The sequence below is a fragment of the Neoarius graeffei genome, chromosome 8 (assembly GCF_027579695.1).
Source record: "Neoarius graeffei isolate fNeoGra1 chromosome 8, fNeoGra1.pri, whole genome shotgun sequence".
Lineage (NCBI taxonomy): Eukaryota > Metazoa > Chordata > Actinopteri > Siluriformes > Ariidae > Neoarius > Neoarius graeffei.
The window spans coordinates 77,484,491-77,506,555 of record NC_083576.1 but is presented as its reverse complement, the minus strand read 5'-3'; positions in this window follow the sequence as shown (position 1 = coordinate 77,506,555).

The window sequence follows — 22,065 nt, the reverse complement described above, 5'->3', positions numbered from 1 at the left end:
TACTCCAAGCTCCTCCCGAGTGACTGGGCTTCTCACCCTATCTCTAAGGGAGCGCCCAGCCTCCCTGCGAAGAAAACTCATTTCGGCCTCTTGTATCTGCGATCTTGTTCTTTCGGTCATTACCCAAAGCTTATGACCATAGGTGAGAGTCGGAATGTAGAGCTTGCTTTGACATGGACTGATATATGACAGCATATTTCAAACATTCATAACTTGCTATAGCAGTGACAAAATAGCGATCAAAAATGCATTCCTATATTTAATAAAATGAGATAAATAGAATTTTGATAATAAAAAAATTTGCCTTTAGTTCTCCTTTAATTTAATTACCATGTATGCCATTAGTAATGGACAATGTATTTAAAAATATACAAAACATCCAACAATTTAAATAAACAGTTTACTTCAATCCAATCCAATCCATTATTATTGAGGACACAAATGATTCCCGATCTCCCATAGCTGAATTGATGGCCAAGCGTAAATGAGTAGCCTTAATCAAAATGTGTAGTCTGCTACACATCACAACAAATTATACAAACAACTGACACTTTGGTAACATTACCATAAGCCTACAGCTTTACATAGCCAGCTACTCTGTGGGATAACACACCAGTTTGTGTGCAAGTTCACTTATGCTGTTGAACTGTTAGCTCAGCTGGAGTTCTGTTACAGTGACGCTACACCTACAGTAGCAACAACTTCAGTTGACTGATTGGTGCTGCACTGAGCTTTCTCCTGCTAGCATTAGCCACAATCGGCTACAGTTTGTTTGGTCAACCGCTACATCTCAATAGAGATCTTGCATGTGATGTCACAGCCGATCCAGATTGTGACAGACGCCATCTTGTCGGTCAAACGCCATATTTCCGCCTTCTACTTCTACTTCTGGTTCTACTTCTACCTTTTCTTCTGGAAAACCCTACTATATACAATTCTACTACAACAGCTGCGGCTACAAGCTCTCTCTACCTGTGCACATTTATGTTTTTTGTGTGTATTTTTGCGTGTTGTTCGTCTGTATCGGACTTCAATATCCACTACAACCGTATGGACTTACTGGACATTGGTTTCCAGCAGAAAATGACGGTTTGTAGCGATTTCCATCGCATGCACAACATTCCGGACGAGATAGCGAGACCAGCGGGGTCTCCGTGGATTGTTAACAGAAGCAAAGCGAAGGAGGCGGCGCCGGGAGCGGAAGCAAAAGCGAGGCTGCAGGCAGAGCCAGCCTGTTGACTAAGCTCAGAAAACAGACACTCAAATCTCCACTGCTAAGCCTCTACCTCTCCAACGCCAGATCCATGGTAAACAAGACGGACGATTTGGAATTACAGCTGGAATTACCTTATTCTATTCTATAATTGGCTGGTCAGTGCTATACTATACTACTGATATATCTAGTATTAGTACTCAATACTTAAGTGACTTACCCGTCCAATGAGGATTATTTTCTTGTTTACAAGATGCCGCGGCTGACAAATCCTGAATTTCTGTAAAGATAACTGTCCAGAGATTTATAAGCACGCAGTGCTTCACCACTGAACAGCAAGGGAAAGTTGATGAGGTAATTATACATGTCTGGGTATTCCACCTCTGGCAGTTCAATATCCACTGACACGGTCGTGAAAACTACGTCCGGTAATTGATAAGGGTCACTAATCTGTAGGTCGTTTATTTTAGACATATATCTAGTTATCTGTTCATTAGAAAAATGAGCCGTGTAGTCCGTCAGTTGAAATTGATCTATTCTGTACACGAGTGCAGCAGTATTCAGCTGTGTTTTTTACCGACAAGATGGTGGCTGTTAACTTTCCGGTCAAGTGACTGCAAGATCTCTATACACAGGGTGGCTGCGGGTCCTTAAAAAGTCTTAAAAAGTCTTAAATTTCAAACCCCGTGGTCTTAAATTTTCAATCTTAAATTTATGGAGCTTTTACTCAGTCATATCGTTAAGATGTGGTACACTTTGGATGGGGAAAAAGTTTAATCGTTTTTGATGCTCACAATTATACCGCGCAGGCTCCGAATCCACCGGTTGCTAGACACACGCGTGCTTGACAACCACTCAGTGCCTGATCTGTTGATGGAGGGTAGTCCGAGCCACAATGGCTAAATGTAAATTTAATGATAACTGGCTGCAAGATGCAAAATACTCGTGGTGGCTGTAAGACTTTTAAGTCGGGCACAATGGGGATAAGAGCGGTGGACTCTCATATGAAGAGCGCCAAGCACGTTGCTTTTGCTAAAGGCCGCGAGCATCAGCCTCAAATATCCGATTTCAGCGCTGCCACCACTAACGGTCGTGGAGAAGAGGATAGATCTGTGAGGCTACCGTCGTCCGACATTCGAACAATGATTGTACTGTACAATGAGTAAGAGTGTTGTCTTGTTTATGTAAGAGGATATTGTGTGTGTGTGTGTGTGTGTGTGTGTGTGTGTGTGTGTGTGTGTGTGTGAGAGAGAGAGAGAGGGAGAAAATATATTCTATTGCGTGCCTGCAGGGGCGGTCTTACCATAGAGGCATAGGTAGGCGGCTGCTTGGGGCCCCCCACCAGCGGTCGTAGTAGGGGGGCCCCCAACCAACCTCAAAAAAAAAAAGAAAAAGCCCCTTATCATGATTCATGAACACTTCAAAAGTATAGTACATTTTACTAATATTCCTAAGAAATACGTTGAAGTAGTAGTTAAAATGTCCAGTTCATGGTTATCTGTCCCTACACATACACCCCATACTTTCACAATGAAATGGACTAGTCCATAACGCTGCGCAGCGCAGCGCGAAAGGTAAACACATAGTGACCGGAGTCTGAACAACGCGAAAATGAAAAGGAGTTACCCAAGCGGATCAAAAAAAAAAAGCGAAAAGACGCTGAGAAATATGTGACAATGCTGCCTAATGGCCTGGTCACACCGCCCGAACTTTGCTGGAGCGTTCCTGGAGCAGTGAAAAAAATTCATCACCGCTCGTAACCGTTCACCACTGTTTAACAAAAGTTGGCCCCCGTTAAAGCAACGCCGTATATGCTCGGCCACCGCTGATGTTTCTCGAGGGGCCCTCCTACCGCTCCGAAAGTTTTGAGCTGCACAAAATATTGCGAGCGGTGAGGAGGGGGCAATTTTCCGCCCCGGCAAGGTTCACCCCCGCTCCACCAACACCCAGTCAAAGTTTGGCACCGCTAGACGCAAGTTCGTGGATGCTTGGGTCCGCTAGGCCAACGCAGAAATCTTGAACGCTGGACCACCGCTGCTTCGCCAGCGTTGCCCGGGCGGCGATTAAACGTTGCACAAACTTCGGTGGAGCAGTTGTAAGCGTTTTACGAGCGGACACGGGGTTGCTGGAACGGTGTCGGGCGTTGAAGCAGCTACCCCCGCCGAGCCAAAGCCCGCATGCGCAGAACGCCGCTATACCAATGCTCGCATCACCGCTAAACCAACGCTCGCTACCGCTAAACCAACGCTAAAGCAACGCCGGCTTCAGCGGTGCACCGCTAAGCCAACGCCCGTGTTTTCGATTTTTTTCCCATTTTGTGCGCGGTGACGAGCGTTGTCGAAATTCGGCCCCCCCTCCCTACCGTTCAAGGAACGCTCCAGCAAAGTTCGGGCGGTGTGACCGGGCCCTAAGTTGGGAAACTTTTTTACAACTACTGTTAGCAATAGAGACCGCGACAACAACGTCAACGTCATTCAAAAAGTTGAACATGATGCCGGTAGAGCAGCAGCAGCTAGCTGCTGTGAAGTGGCACTAGCTGAGGAGGATAACATCAAGCAAGACACGTTGTTGCCACCTTCCATCACCGACAGTGTCAACGTTGACACAAATGAGGTGGAAGAGTTATCCAGTGATGGCCATTTTGACACCGATGATGATGACCATATTGTTAGTTGGTGACAATGTTTTTTTATTATTATTATTTTACATTTTCCTACATCTGGCTGTGCATCGTGTACGTGTGAAGACCTGTGAGAAGACATCAACAAGTAGGACTCTGTGATGTGGAGAACAATCTCTCTTTTCTCTCTCATAGACTCTCTCATTCATTCACTCACCCTCTCTGTCTCACACACACACACTCTCTCTCTCTCTCACACTGTCTCATTCTCTCTCACTCACTCACTGACACATACATTCACATGGATATGGAGTTGCTTAGAGCCAAATGCCACCTCATCTCTCCTCAGTCCACACTTCTTACCTCCCCACACACACACACACACACACACACACACTCACTGACTCACTCACTCACACTCACTCTCACACACACAGAGAAACACTCACTCACACACACACACACACACACACACAATCATGCACATAGTTTTATTTATAGAATGTTTGAAATGTTCTGATCTTTAAAAAAAATAAACAGTGCTGGTTTTCCTGGCATTTTGGCAAAGACAGATGTTATCTGAAATCTTGTTCTCTGTTGGGTTCCATCATGACTATTAGTTTGTGTAGTGCTACACTTTGTGTGTTCTCTGCTTTCTATCTTCATTTTGGAGTAAAGAAGTGTATGCAGGGTTTAAAGGGGAATGTTTTTTTTCTCCTCTCCAATCTTTACTTCCCTATAGATTAGCTTTACCTGCCTATCCACCATGCAGTCGGTAGATTGTTTTGGTTTTTTTTTGTTTCGGATCGGATGAGGGGGGGCCCATACATACCTTCGCCTGGGGCCCCCAATTTGCTAAATCCGCCACTGCGTGCATGTGATAGAATACAACCCCGATTCCAAAAAAGTTGGGACAAAGTACAAATTGTAAATAAAAACGGAATGCAATAATTTACAAATCTCAAAAACTGATATTGTATTCACAATAGAACATAGACAACATATCAAATGTCGAAAGTGAGACATTTTGAAATTTCATGCCAAATATTGGCTCATTTGAAATTTCATGACAGCAACACATCTCAAAAAAATTGGGACAGGGGCAATAAGAGGCTGGAAAAGTTAAAGGTACAAAAAAGGAACAGCTGGAGGACCAAATTGCAACTCATTAGGTCAATTGGCAATAGGTCATTAACATGACTGGGTATAAAAAGAGCATCTTGGAGTGGCAGCGGCTCTCAGAAGTAAAGATGGGAAGAGGATCACCAATCCCCCTAATTCTGCGCCGACAAATAGTGGAGCAATATCAGAAAGGAGTTCGACAATGTAAAATTGCAAAGAGTTTGAACATATCATCATCTACAGTGCATAATATCATCAAAAGATTCAGAGAATCTGGAAGAATCTCTGTGCGTAAGGGTCAAGGCCGGAAAACCATACTGGGTGCCCGTGATCTTCGTGCCCTTAGACGGCACTGCATCACATACAGGCATGCTTCTGGATTGGAAATCACAAAATGGGCTCAGGGATATTTCCAGAGAACATTATCTGTGAACACAATTCACCGTGCCATCCGCCGTTGCCAGCTAAAACTCTATAGTTCAAAGAAGAAGCCGTATCTAAACATGATCCAGAAGCGTAGACGTCTTCTCTGGGCCAAGGCTCATTTAAAATGGACTGTGGCAAAGTGGAAAACTGTTCTGTGGTCAGACGAATCAAAATTTGAAGTTCTTTATGGAAATCAGGGACGCCGTGTCATTCGGACTAAAGAGGAGAAGGACGACCCAAGTTGTTATCAACGCTCAGTTCAGAAGCCTGCATCTCTGATGGTATGGAGTTGCATTAGTGTGTGTGGCATGGGCAGCTTACACATCTGGAAAGACACCATCAATGCTGAAAGGTATATCCAGGTTCTAGAGCAACATATGCTTCCATCCAGACGACGTCTCTTTCAGGGAAGACCTTGCATTTTCCAACATGACAATGCCAAACCACATACTGCATCAATTACAGCATCATGGCTGCGTAGAAGAAGGGTCCGGGTACTGAACTTGCCAGCCTGCAGTCCAGATCTTTCACCTGTAGAAAACATTTGGCGCATCATAAAACGGAAGATACGACAAAAAAGACCTAAGACAGTTGAGTAACTAGAATCCTACATTAGACAAGAATGGGTTAACATTCCTATCCCTAAACTTGAGCAACTTGTCTCCTCAGTCCCCAGACGTTTACAGACTGTTGTAAAGAGAAAAGGGGATGTCTCACAGTGGTAAACATGGCCTTGTCCCAACTTTTTTGAGACGTGTTGTTGTCATGAAATTTAAAATCACCTAATTTTTCTCTTTAACTGATACATTTTCTCAGTTTAAACATTTGATATGTCATCCATGTTCTATTCTGAATAAAATATGGAATTTTGAAACTTCCACATCATTGCATTCCGTTTTTATTAACAATTTGTACTTTGTCCCAACTTTTTTGGAATCGGGGTTGTAGTATTGTTTGTGTGTGGGTATCGTTCCAAGTGTTTTAAGAAGTGCAAGTGAGCGTACCTTTCAAGTGAGTGAGCCGAAGTTTCAGGTGTATGTGCATTCACATTGTTTAACTGTTGTTTTCTGCATTGTTGTTTGACCAAAGATGGAATTGAACAATTCTGCTTACAATGTGACTCCCCAAGCAGAGAAAATAATAATTAAAAAAACCTGTTGCATTGGATTCTGTGTGTGTGACTTCATTCACATTTTCACATTGTTACATTGGATTCAAACGTTGTGACTGCATTCTGATTGTCACATAGTTACAAGTTTATCCGATCCTTATATTGTGTTCTGAGTGTGTGAATGCCTGTCAAGGAAAAGAAATGAAGTACTTCTACTAGAATAGTGTTTTCTGGTGAATGTTTACAAGAACAATAAGTTACATTAAATTATATAGTTTTTTTTTTTTTCAAAAGAGTACGTTTTTGCGTGACTTTAGATTTGGTCTTAATTTTTTTTGGAACATGGTATGAAAGTCTTAAAAAGTCTTAAATTTAACTTGGACAAACCTGTAGACACCCTGATACAGTGTGACAATGTTATATCATATACAGCATCACAAAATGTAGTTTACACATGAACAGTTTGATTCCAAAACGTGATAAACACCAAATTTGAAAAACTGAAACTCCCACCACCAAACCATCAGCAATTATCATATCTTACTCGTACCATATTCAGTTTTCGCCAAAATGCGATATCTGCCATTGATTTACACACTGCATTACAGCCTTTCATTCCAAAACGCAACAAGCGCCATCACCAATTTTTCTCAAAACCGGACATATCCATTTAGCCAATCAGAGGCCGCCATTGGCGTGAACTCTTCTAAGATGGCTGCACCCATGAAGTAGGAAATCGCTTTGTCACTTTTCGCATTTATTGGACAATTTCACGCTGAATTATGAATAATTTCGACGGAACGGAGGAGGCCGTGATAGTTTCACCAGTGAGGAAGAAATGTAGGCCGTCAAAAGCAAATCATAATCAAGAACGCTTTAAGTAAACGCGGCATTCGGGTGCTGGGAAAATACCAGATGTTGTATGTACGTATAAAGCATGTACATGTGTGTTTTGCCATGCTGATAAACTCACATCGGCTGACATTGCCCATTTTTCAGGATACTAAAGCACATTATATATCCAATTTCAGATATATCTGTAATGAAAGAACACAGTTAAATGCACTTTAAATAGAAAGGGATATGTAGCACTTTGGGGAAAATGCCATGGTGTGGATATGTAGCGACTTGACAAAAAAATAATTACTTGGTTCAGTTAAAAGCTGTTAATTAGTTCTGGATTTCATTTTTGAAGTTTATTATCATTAAGGAGTTCGTCAATAAATTTTAAAACAGGATACAGTGGATGGGGCAGCACGGCGGTGTAGTGGTTAGCACTGTCGCCTCACAGCAAGAAGGTCCTGGGTTTGAGCCCAGCAGCCAGCAAGGGTCTTTCTGTGTGGAGTTTGCATGTTCTCCCCGTGTCCGCGTGGGTTTCCTCCGGGTGCGCCGGTTTCCCCCACAGTCCAAAGACATGCAGGTTAGGTTAACTGGTGGCTCTAAGTTGACCGTAGGTGTGAATGTGAGCGTGAATGGTTGTTTGTCTCTGTGTTAGCCCTGCGATGACCTGGCGACTTGTCCAGGGTGTACCCCGCCTTTCACCCGTAGTCAGCTGGGATAGGCTCCAGCTTGCCTGCGCCCCTGTAGAACAGGATAAGCAGCTACAGATAATAGATGGATGGATGGATGGATGGATGGATACAGTGGTTTTCCTTTTATCACTTCCCATAATCAGAAAAAGTGATTTTTCTCAGAACAATGGAATTAGATATATCGCGTTTTGGAACCAAACTCTTCACGTTTAAAGGCTAAATAATAGATGACAAACAATGTCAATGAGACCTACGAGAAAAGACTATGGTTCACCTGTCCAGGAGCGGATAAAGTGATCTGTCAAAGCTGATTGAATGACTTTAGCTTAGGCAAAGATTCTAGTGCGCTGCTAAAAAGTTGTTCCTCAGCTCCACCAATCAAAATACTGGAAAGGCTATCGCCAGAGGTGTAGAACATCTCTGCTATCAGCCTGAGTCATCTTCAAGTGATCCACAAGACAATACGCAAGGCGTCTGCTGAAATCTGATAGATGTTTCAGTCTGGAGGTTTTTTTTTTTTGTTGTTCTTGTTGTTGGTCTGGGTTTTTTTTGGGGGGGTCTGTCAGTCATTGTTAAAGATGGGGACATCTCCAGTTGGGGGCAGGCTACCAAAAACGGGCACTGTCCCTGGAAAATGGGACGTCTTGTCACCCTAGCGTAGTTCTGTGTTTACATGCTAACTAACAGTATCCAAGTTAACTAGCATTGTGTTAACGTTAGCCATGGACAAGGCTACGGCAACTTGGCGGGAAAATCCATAGAAAGTAATTTGACCAACCAGACTGCATAGCTACGTTTACAACGTTATCGCTAGCTCTAAAAGCACAGACAACTTCTTTACAAGCTTTCTCTTGGAATAAAACGTTTATATACCTCAAAACCCTTCCGCAGGTTGGATGGCGAGTTTTTGTAGGCCGTGATGTGGTTCATTTTAGGTAAATAAAGTAAACGTTTAAAACAAAACAAATCTTTAATCCTTTCAGAAAACTGAAAAATGGGTTCATAGGCCATGAGTGCGTGCATTCTCCAGAAGAACCGCCTCCTTCTATTCTGCCATCAGCTGATCGTGTTAAATAATGCTGCTGAGAAATCATTGAACTTGATTTTATACAGTCTATGAATGGGACGTGACAGAGTGATTACTGTCTCAGTGTCACCTGCATATTTGCCTTTCAAATGTAGTGAAGTTAAAGTTATGTTTCCAAAAAAAAAGTACAGTATTCAAGTCAATGTACTTCGTTGCTGTCCACCTCTGGTTATTCTGAAAATTTCTGTGAGTGATTCAACATTTATGAAAGGAGTCTCCAGTGTCAGCACTGAAGCTATAAATCTCTAACATGAAGTTTCTTGAAGCAGGAAACTTGTTGCCGCATTACTGTGGTTTATTATCAGAGGAATAAAACACTTCAGGATGGAAACATTAACTCAGTTTCATTTTTTTTCCTCCGTGCTCTCACGGAAGGCGGTCACATCTCTGCTCTCCTCTCCTTTTTTTCCTGCTTGCGCTCTTTGTTCGTCTCGTCTGCCTATACCGTTTTTTTTTTTTGAGAGACTCTCTCCGCATTGAATTTCTAAACTAAAAAAGCATGGATTTGATAAACTGATCTCCTAACGAAATTGACACAGTTTCTGGGTTTGGGGGACCCCACCTGTCCTGCCGGAACGTCTGTGGAGGACATTGAAGATATCTACCTATTCGGAACCATGATTACAGGACTTTTGCTGATTGGATTAGGCATTGCCCTGGTATATCAAGGAAATCAGACAATGGTGACAGCTGTTCAAAGCCCCACAAAGCTGCCCGATATGATTGGAGTGGTGGGCAAAGCTGTTGGCACTCGGACTTGTGGACATTCAGAACTTTAACTACAAAATGGTTGTTATCTCGGAGCAGCTTTCAGCTTTGCAAGGAATACGTATTTCCGAGACCAAATGGAATTGAAATTGAACAGAATGGATGAAATGGACAGATATGGACGAGTGGTGTGGACGTGTAAAGACTGCGTCTGTTTGAAAGACTAAACAAACTCTATCTTATCGACATTCGGCTCCCTGAACAGCACTGGCCTTGATCAAGGCCGTTGCTGGGATAACATTCCCCCAGAAGGTCACTGCTGGGAGACACTCTCGCTGCATTCCTTCCCCAATTTTCCGCGGTCGCCATTTTTCACCCCCAGTCTGACAAGCGGGTGCGTGACCAGCGCCGCTTGCATGGCTGCAGGAGCGGATGGCTGCTTGCTTGCGCTGGGTTACCTCTACCTCCTCTCCTCCCCTCCTACCCCCTTACCCCTTCCCCCAACCCCTGATTGCCCCCTCCTTCCCCCCTTTCCCCCCCTCAAGTCCCATGTTTCAAAGTATACTTGTGTTATTGTGTGCTTTTGCAAAGGTTTTTAAATGTTCCCACACTGTACTCCTGATAGGAGCATAGTGGGGGGGTGTTCTTTTTTCCTCATCTTTCCTTTTTTTCTTTTCTTTTTCTTTTATCCCTGTCTTCCTGTCCTGTTCCCCCTCTGTAAGGACAGGTTGATGATCAATTTCACTGGTAACAATGACAATAAAGGGTTCATTCATATCAGGCTGCATCTCAGCACCTTTAACACCACATTCCTGAGTCCTTTATTCCTTCAATCTTCTCCAAAAGACCTCCAGGTACTATCCCCTGCTTTTTACTCATGTGTTTTTGATTGAAAGGAAAATGTTTTTATTAAATCTAATGAGTTTGTAATGGAGTAACGCCTGGTCAGTTGGTGGAAAAACTCGTCTTCCTGACGATATTTTCGCAGCTTTGTGCTTGGATTGCATTCCATCTCACTTGTAAGTCGCTAATTAATTAAAAGCACCTGCCAAATGGAAATGTAATGTAAAATAAATGTGTTATCTCGATACACCCGATGATGTAGAGTCCTATAAGGTCTGCTGTACTGAATGAGAAGGGAATAGTGGCTTGATTAGTCACAGTGGCATGCTAAGGTGAGTTTTAATGATGGCTAAATTGTGGGATTAGTTGCTCTTATTCCCCGGCATCTGCTCCCTTCAGGAGTGTTGATTTATGATCTCTATCAGGCAGGGCAGACTGCTAGAGCTTCTGCTCACACGCACACAGGCTGCAGCGATGGCTGTGTGACAGAAAGGAACATACACACACACACACACAAGCGTGCTGGAGCTAATGCACCCATATACATGAACTGCCATGAATGTCTACAGATACATCCATGCACGTGGTGGATATTCTATTCTCAGGAAAATAGGAAAATTATACCAGAAAAGAACAGGGCATGCTGTTATAGTAAAACAATCAACGCTGGGTTGGTATGTTCTGACTGTGATGTGAAGCAGGGTTACTTTTACCACCAGAAGCTGATTATTTTATATTTCAGTATCATCAATTTACAAGCAATTATTATTTTTAACCAATCAGTCAATGAGTTAATTAATAAAACAGAAACGGTCCATCCATCCATTATCTGTAGCCACTTATCCTGTCCTACAGGGTCGCAGGCAAGCTGGAGCCTGTCCCAGCTGACTATGGGCGAGAGGCGGGGTACGCCCTGGACAAGTCGCCAGGTCATCGCAGGGCTGACACATAGAGACAAACAACCATTCACACCTACGGTCAATTTAGAGTCACCAATTAGCCTAACCTGCATGTCTTTGGACTGTGGGGGAAACCGGAGCACCCGGAGGAAACCCACGCGGACACGGGGAGAACATGCAAACTCCACACAGAAAGGCCCTCGCTGGCCACTGGGCTCGAACCCAGACTTTCTTGCTATGAGGCGACAGCGCTAACCACTACACCACCATGCTGCCCCAAACAGAAACTCATCTCATCTCATCTCATTATCTCTAGCCGCTTTATCCTGTTCCACAGGGTCGCAGGCAAGCTGGAGCCTATCCCAGCTGACTACGGGCGAAAGGCGGGGTACACCCTGGACAAGTCGCCAGGTCATCACAGGGCTGACACATAGACACAGACAACCATTCACACTCACATTCACACCTACGGTCAATTTAGAGTCACCAGTTAACCTAACCTGCATGTCTTTGGACTGTGGGGGAAATCGGAGCACCCGGAGGAAATCCACGCGGACACGGGGAGAACATACAAACTCCACACAGAAAGGCCCTCGCCGGCCACGGGGCTCGAACCCGGACCTTCTTGCTGTGAGGCGACAGCGCTAACCACTACACCACCATGCCGCCTCCAAACAGAAACTGATTATTTTATATTTCAATGTTATCAATTTACAAGCAATTATTATTTTAACCAATCAATCAATCAATCAATCAATCAATTAATTTATCAAACAGAAACTGATTATTTTATATTTCAATGTCATCAATTTGCAATTAATTAATTAATTAATTAAACAAACAAACAAACAAACAAACAGAAGCTGATTATTTTATATTTCAATATAATCAATTCATTCAAGTGTGTACACTTTTTATATCCACTGTACATATAATTTCCCTGCTGTATTACAAAATAGTGTATTAAAATGAGACTTTGTCTTTCATATTCGTCCAGCCTGCTGAGTGTGATTAACAGTGTGAGGCAGCAGGAGAGTGTGTGAGCGATTCAGGTGAGCTGAGAGGAAGAGGAAGCTTTGATCACTGGACTGGATCTGCTGGGTTTGGGCTCAGACGCTCTGCCTCGCTGTGTTTGGGTGAAACCATTCATGGCCTGTTCACTAATCAGATCTGAGTCTAATCGGGAGCCAAGAACCAACCAGGGGAATCCAGGTGGAATTAAGAAAGTGTACTGTGTGTGTGTGTGTGTGTGTGTGTGAGTGAGTGAAACAAGAAGAGAGAAACAAAATGATGATTAATGAAGATGAATGAATGATAACACAATGCACAAATTAATACATCACCGATCAACAGTCCTGATTACGATTTGAGTACCAGTCAAAAATTCAGATACGCCTTTGAATTTTCTTTATTTTTATTCATTAAAAGACACTTCGTGTCTTAAAGTAATGATGGATGTCGTTTCTCTTTACTTAGTTGAGTGGTTCTTGAGGATTACCTACAGTTGTGGTGTGGAATAGGGGGATTACCATCCATCCATCCATTATCCGTAGCTGCTTATCCTGGGCAGGTTTGCGGGTAAGCTGGAGCCTGTCCCAGCTGACTATGGGCGAGAGCTGGGGTACACCCTGGACAAGTCACCAGATCATCGCAGGGCTGACACATAGAGACAACCAACCATTCACACTCACATTCACACCTACGGTCAATTTAGAGCCACCAATTAGCCTAACCTGCATGTCTTTAGACTGTGGGGGAAACTGGAGCACCCAGAGGAAGCCCATGCAGACATGGGGAGAACATGCAAACTCCGCACAGAAAGGCCCCATCAGCCACTGGGCTCAAACCCAGGACCTTCTTGCTGTGAGGCGACAGTGCTAACCACTACAGCACCATGCAGGGCAATTACTGCTTTTTTTTTGTTATTATTTATGCTTACTGTTTGATCTCAAATGCATTAAGATGACTAATTAAGAAATCACACTCATTCCCTTTTGACGAGGCACCTATTAATTGAAAAGCATTCCAGGTGACTACCTCATGAAGTTGATCAAGATAACGCCAATATTGTCATCAACGTAAACGCTGGATACTTTGACAAGAAGAGAATCTATATGAAACATCTTTTGTTAATTTCACCCTTATTTTGTTTACCACATAATATGTTCCATAATTTATTTCATACTTTCGGTGTCTTCAGTATTACTAAGGTCATGCCCCCTTCACTTGGACTGACGGGCACAAAGAACACGTCTTCCTTTACGAGAACTGAAAGTTACAGTGGTGCTTGAAAGTTTGTGAACCCTTTAGAATTTTCTATGTTTCTGCGTAAATATGACCTAAAACATCATCAGATTTTCACACAAGTCCTGAAAGTAGATAAAGAGAACCCAGTAAAACAAATGAGACAAAAATATTATACTTGGTCATTTATTTATTGAGGAAAATTATCCAATATTACATATCTGTGAGTGGCAAAAGTATGTGAACCTCTAGGATTAGCAGTTAATTTAAAGGTGAAATTAGAGTCAGGTGTTTTCAATCAATGGAATGACAATCAGGTGTGAGTGGGCACCCTGTTTTATTTCAAGAACAGGGATCTATCAAAGTCTGATCTTCACAACACATGTTTGTGGAAGTGTATCATGGCACGAACAAAGGAGATTTCTAAGGACCTCAGAAAAAGAGTTGTTGATGCTCATCAGGCTGGAAAAGGTTACAAAACCATCTCTAAAGAGTTTGGACTCCACCAATCCACAGTCAGACAGATTGTGTACAAATGGAGGAAATTCAAGACCATTGTTTCCCTCCCCAGGAGTGGATGACCAACAGAGATCACTCCAAGAGCAAGGCGTGTAATAGTCGGCGAGGTCACAAAGGACTCCAGGGTAACTTCCAAGCAACTGAAGGCCTCTCTCACATTGGCTAATGTTAATGTTCATGAGTCCACCATCAGTAGAACACTGAACAACAATGGTGTGCATGGCAAGATTGCAAGGATAAAGCCACTGCTCTCCAAAAAGAATGTTGCTGCTCATCTGCAGTTTGCTAAAGATCATGTGGACAAGCCAGAAGGCTACTGGAAAAATGTTTTGTGGACAGATGAGACCAAAATAGAACTTTTTGTTTTAAATGAGAAGCATTATGTTTGGAGAAGGGAAAACACTGCATTCCAGCATAAGACCCTTATCCCATCTGCGAAACATGGTAGTGGCCTTTTTTGCTGCATCCAGGCCAGGACAGCTTGCCATCATTGACGGAACAACGAATTCTGAATTATACCAGCAAATTCTAAAGGAAAATGTCAGGACATCTGTCCATGAACTGAATCTCAAGAGAAGGTGGGTCATGCAGCAAGACAACAACTGTAAGCACACAAGTCGTTCTACCAAAGAATGGTTAAAGAAGAATAAAGTTAATGTTTTGGAATGGCCAAGTCAAAGTCCTGACCTTAATCCAATGGAAATGTTGTGGAAGGACCTGAAGCGAGCAGTTCATGTGAGGAAACCCACCAACATCCCAGAGTTGAAGCTGTTCTGTACGGAGGAATGGGCTAAAATTCCTCCAAGCCGGTGTGCAGGACTGATCAACAGTTACCGGAAATGTTTAATTGCGGTTATTGCTGCACAAGGGGCAGGGGCGCAGATAGAATTTTTGAACTGGGGGGGACTGAGCTGTCAGCAAATGATTCCATTTTGTGTGTAATATATATGTGTGTGTATATATATATATATATATATATATATATATATATATATATATATATACTACCGTTCAAAAGTTTGGGGTCACTTTGAAATGCCCTTATTTTTGAAAGAAAAGCACTGTTCTTTTCAATGAAGATCACTTTAAACTAATCAGAAATGCACTCTATACATTGCTAATGTGGTAAATGACTATTCTAGCTGCAAATGTCTGGTTTTTGGTGCAATATCTCCATAGGTGTATAGAGGCCCATTTCCAGCAACTCTCACTCCAGTGTTCTAATGGTACAATGTGTTTGCTCATTGCCTCAGAAGGCTAATGGATGATTAGAAAACCCTTGTACAATCATGTTAGCACAGCTGAAAACAGTTGAGCTCTTTAGAGAAGCTATAAAACTGACCTTCCTTTGAGCAGATTGAGTTTCTGGAGCATCACATTTGTGGGGTCGATTAAATGCTCAAAATGGCCAGAAAAATGTCTTGACTATATTTTCTATTCATTTTACAACTTATGGTGGTAAATAAAAGTGTGACTTTTCATGGAAAACACAAAATTGTCAGGGTGACCCCAAACTTTTGAACGGTAGTGTGTATACATGTTATTTCACCTCCCTCACTGCCATCACCAGGAACTACCTGCAGGCCAGGACAATGATAACATTTTAACATAGCCTATGGAAATCCAAAGTTTACACATTATCATTACGCACAGAAACTGCAAAACTAGTTTTAAAACCACTAAGTTCCAACTGTTAAACATAGCGAGAGGCTGGGCTACGTGTGTGTGTGTAAAGTGTAAACCAGTGCATCCTGACTTTCTAACTATGCCTGTGTGTTGCGTGAGCGGCAGTCAGTCAACAACTCTTCGCAAAGTTTCCTTATGAAACAATATGCTCGCTGAAATTATGGCAGGGAACGCCAGATTAAACATTAAAACTGCCTTCTGAGCACTGTATCTACAGGCTGCCACCGAAAGAAGGAGGCTACCAGAAAGGCATCTCTACTCCGTACGATTTTACTTTCACTACGACATTACTTTGAAAAGACGATCAAAACATTGCAAGGTGATATGATAAAGTAAGGCACAGTTTACTTACAGTCGTTGTTTTTTGAAAAAACGATGCAATCGTTTTCTGCCTTTTGGCACCCTTCATCATGCCGTGTTGGGGTCCTGAACTAGGAGGCGCTGTCCCCGATATACCTGTCAAATTTGTTGTGGGTAACCAAAGCAACCAAGCTCGAGCTCGCAACCTGTGCAGTCTGCGCAGTTGCAACTATGTATGTATTTCGAGGACCACAATGGAAATAAGTATTTTTACTTTTTGTGTTATCCTCCTCAATATTTATATTTGTTCACATGTTATGTATATGTTTCTATTGCGAAATAAATCAATCAAAAAAAATGTACTGCTGTGCACCTCTGGGAATTAGTCTTTTGATTTTTCCATGAGGTTTGCCTTATGCAAAGAAAGACAGCATAGACGTTTTTTCCTCCCTATAAGTGGGGGGGACCGAACGAGGTGAATTTAAATCTGGGTGGGACGAATCCCCCCCCCCGTCACCCCCTCTATCTGCGCCCGTGACAAGGGGGTCTCACCAGATACTGAAAGCAAAAGTGCACATACTTTTGCCACTCGCAAATATGTAATATCGGATCATTTTCCTCAATAAATAAATGACCAAGTATAATATTTTTGTCTAATTTGTTTAACTGGGTTCTCTTTATCTACTTTTAGGACTTGTGTGAAAATCTGATGATGTTTTAGGTCATATTTATGCAGAAATATAGAAAATTCTACAGGGTTCACAAACTTTCAAGCACCACTGTACATAGCCATGCTGTTTAATTTTAATTTGGACTGACATACAGACACACTACACCTTCTTTACAAGCAATAATATATCATATAATAATAAACGTGGCTACTGGTTCACACTTAGATTGACAGGCAGAAGGCCACACCTTCTTAATTGGGACTGACAGGTTCTGGCAGTGCGCCTAGTTCACTGAGACGGATAGGTCTAGACACCACGTGTCCTTTACTTGAACTGACAGGTACATAGTGACACATCCTTCATGCGGATTGACAGGTATAGAGACCAGACCTCCTTTACTGGGATTAATAGGTATATAGCCATGCCGCCTACAAAATCCAGTCTAGATTTCATATCTAAGTTAGTTTCACAGTCTTTAAACTAGTAAATTTAAACTTAGTTCTTAGTGGTGATGTGGAGGGGGTTAGTTTGGGTATTCATGACTTACATCAAACTTTCTTCGATCCACATTCATTGGATATGAGCAATCGCACGCTCTGATTGGCTACTCGACTACTAGTTGGGCTGATTTTTGTTTTGTGATAGAAGCCTGAAATTTAGCACACTAGCTTAAGTTCATATATCATAATTCTAGATATGGGGGCATTTCACATTGATTCGACACATTGATTGAATGTCTACCTCATGAATAGAGAATTTCTTGTTCTCAAAGATATCACGTGATTAGTCACATGACATAGAAATACAACCATCCATCCATTATCTGTAGCCTCTTATCCTGTGCAGGGTCACGGGCAAGCTGGTGCCTATCCCAGCTGACTATGAGCAAGAGGCGGGGTACACCCTGGACAAGTCGCCAGATCATCACAGGGCTGACACATAGAGACAAACAACCATTCACACTCACATTCACACCGACAGTCAATTTAGAGCCATCAATTAGCCTAACCTGCATGTCTTTGGACTGTGGGGGAAACCGGAGCACCCGGAGGAAACCCACGCGGACACGGGGAGAACATGCAAACTCCGCACAGAAAGGCCCTCGCCGGCCGCTAGGCTCGTACCCAGAGCCTTCTTGCTGTGAGGTGACAGTGCTAACCACTACACCACTGTTCCGTCCATAAGGATACAGTATTAAGTAAATAAAAAGGCTGCCAGAAGAGCATTTTTGCAGTTCAAGGTTTTAGCTGTTAATATGGATTCATGTGATCATGTGAGACCAAAATATTGAAAAAATACCTCTCTTGTCATTACTGATTATAATCCTCACCACAGAAGCATAAAGACAATTCGTTTAGCCTTATTTTCATATTGGGTCAATTTTGCACATACGTATTCCAGGGTTTAGAAGCCGAATTTGAAATGCCCACATATCTACAGTTATTATATACATCAACTTGAGGTAGTGTGCCAAATTTCATGCTTCTATCACAAAACGAACAATTCCATGTTTTTTTTTTTGTTACTTGACAGCCGGACTATACTATACTATACTATACTATACTATACTATACTATACTATACTATACTATACTATACTATCAGCTTATATACCATGAGTTGAGAAAAACAAAATGGCAGAGTGTGTTGCTGAACCAACTGAGGAAGAAATAAAAACTCTATTCGAAAACTAGTCCTTCCTGCACGATATGGCACCAATCTCCATTTCTGTAGCCCTTAGCCTCTCGCTTATTACATAGCTAGGGTTACAGTGGGGGGGGCAGGCCCTCTGGTAACCACAAGAGTTTGACTCCCCACTCACATCTGTATTGCAGCGTGCCTTGCCAGACAGCAGTAGGCACCATTTTTATGCTGGTCTTTGGTATGACCCGACCGCGAGTAGAACTCACAATCGCCCAATCAAGAGTCGGACACGCTAACCATTAGACCAACTCATGGTTAAACACTACTTGAAAACAACCCCCCCCCCAAAAAAAAATACAAAAAAGCAACAAAATATGGAATGAAAGTATTTGATGGTAAGAACATATCTTGCGGCAGCACGGTGGTGTAGTGGTTAGCGCTGTCGCCTCACAGCAAGAAGGTCCAGGTTCGAGCCCCGTGGCTGGCGAGGGCCTTTCTGTGCGGAGTTTGCATGTTCTCCCCGTGTCCGCGTGGGTTTCCTCCGGGTGCTCCGGTTTCCCCCACAGTCCAAAGACATGCAGGTTAGGTTAACTGGGGACTCTAAATTGACCGTAGGTGTGAATGTGAGTGTGAATGGTTGTCTGTGTCTATGTGTCAGCCCTGTGATGACCTGGCGACTTGTCCAGGGTGTACCCCGCCTTTCGCCCGTAGTCAGCTGGGGATAGGCTCCAGCTTGCCTGCGACCCTGTAGAACAGGATAAAGCGGCTAGAGATGATGAGAGAACATATCTTGTTTTTTTTTTTTAGTTTTTAAGAATTATTATTATCGCATTTTTCACAAATTGCTCCTGTCATTTCGGCGGTTTGTTTACATTCTAAGCGGAAATTATTTTGTCGGACGTTTTGTATAAAGTTTTTATTCATCGAATTTGCAAAAAATAACAATAAAAATGCTCTATTTCTCAAAATCCAGTGAATGTGGATAGAATAAAACAGTTATTCAACTCAATCTCATTGTACATGGCTTATAGCCAACTCGGTGCGATGCGCCTCATCAGCGATCAGCTCATGTACGACTCGATTTCGTGGAATAACTGTTAAATAGCCTCAGTCTTGAATATTACATCACTGTAAGGGTCATGGCAAAGAATGATCAAACATTAGCCTGAGCCAGTTTTAGCTCCTGCATTTAACTTCTTCCCATTTCCAGTCAATTTTCAGTTCCATTCGGCTCCAAGAACTTCTTCACTCCTATAACGATCCCTCCGGTTCCTGCACGAGTTAAAACTCCGACACTTGATTGTGTACTCCACCGGATTCTTTCTGCAACACTACTTGGTTTTAATTCCAGTCCATCTGGGTTAGCTATTCTTCCGCTCCTCTGATATCGTATTCATGAATTTCAAAAGATCACTTGTGCAATTTGCTGTGCAGCCACACGGCGAGGGCTGAATTAGGTATTTCATGGAAGGAAGGAATAGGCGTTCAAAGGAACAAGAGTCCCGCTGCTGACACCGACATGTCACTTCCATCTCCACTGGGCCTTGAGGGCAGTGAGAACTCGCGGTGGTTAATTACAGAACGGGCTCAGTATCTCAGCAGTCTCTGATAACTGTGCACCATTACACCCTTCATGCTTTTTTCTCACTTCCTTTGTGTGTGAAGCAGAGAAGACAGTGAAGACGGTGTTATTGGGCTCTGACATGCTGTGTTTGGCAGCAAGATGTTGGACGTTAGATGAATAAAGCAGATGAAGAGATTTAAAAAAGCACTCAGATCATTGGTCCACGGATCTTGATTTTTTTCGGTGGCAATATTAGCATTAAAGCTAGACAGCCTTTCGATTACATAAAATCGGTGAAATTTAGTTCCCTCTGAAATTTGGTCATTATGATATATGTTTATTTCTGTAATAGCTCACAAAATATTAGGCCATTCTGTGGCTGGGAAGTTATTTAATTTGAGGGGATTTCTGAGCAAATAATGTGCATGAAATCGCTCGCTTTGTGCAGTCAAGCAGACAAAGGAAGTCCGTGTGTGTGTGTGCATGCGCAGGTTTACAGTACCTTTGAGCGTGCACTGACAGTTCCATCATTCTGTCGCTAAACAAACAGCTGATCACACCGAGGTGCTCGCTGAGTGCCGATATTTATTACAACCCCGATTCCAAAAAAGTTGGGACAAAGTACAAATTGTACATAAAAACGGAATGCAATAATTTACAAATCTCAAAAACTGATATTGTATTCACAATAGAACATAGACAACATATCAAATGTCGAAAGTGAGACATTTTGAAATTTCATGCCAAATATTGGCTCATTTGAAATTTCATGACAGCAACACATCTCAAAAAAGTTGGGACAGGGGCAATAAGAGGCTGGAAAAGTTAAAGGTACAAAAAAGGAACAGCTGGAGGACCAAATTGCAACTCATTAGGTCAATTGGCAATAGGTCATTAACATGACTGGGTATAAAAAGAGCATCTTGGAGTGGCAGCGGCTCTCAGAAGTAAAGATGGGAAGAGGATCACCAATCCCCCTAATTCTGCGCCGACAAATAGTGGAGCAATATCAGAAAGGAGTTCGACAGTGTAAAATTGCAAAGAGTTTGAACATATCATCATCTACAGTGCATAATATCATCAAAAGATTCAGAGAATCTGGAAGAATCTCTGTGCGTAAGGGTCAAGGCCGGAAAACCATACTGGGTGCCCGTGATCTTCGGGCCCTTAGATGGCACTGCATCACATACAGGCATGCTTCTGTATTGGAAATCACAAAATGGGCTCAAGGATATTTCCAGAGAACATTATCTGTGAACACAATTCACCGTGCCATCCGCCATTGCCAGCTAAAACTCTATAGTTCAAAGAAGAAGCCGTATCTAAACATGATCCAGAAGCACAGACGTCTTCTCTGGGCCAAGGCTCATTTAAAATGGACTGTGGCAAAGTGGAAAACTGTTCTGTGGTCAGACGAATCAAAATTTGAAGTTCTTTATGGAAATCAGGGACGCCGTGTCATTCGGACTAAAGAGGAGAAGGACGACCCAAGTTGTTATCAGCGCTCAGTTCAGAAGCCTGCATCTCTGATGGTATGGGGTTGCATTAGTGTGTGTGGCATGGGCAGCTTACACATCTGGAAAGACACCATCAATGCTGAAAGGTATATCCAGGTTCTAGAGCAACATATGCTCCCATCCAGACGACGTCTCTTTCAGGGAAGACCTTGCATTTTCCAACATGACAATGCCAAACCACATACTGCATCAATTACAGCATCATGGCTGTGTAGAAGAAGGGTCCGGGTACTGAACTGGCCAGCCTGCAGTCCAGATCTTTCACCCATAGAAAACATTTGGCGCATCATAAAACGGAAGATACGACAAAAAAGACCTAAGACAGTTGAGCAACTAGAATCCTACATTAGACAAGAATG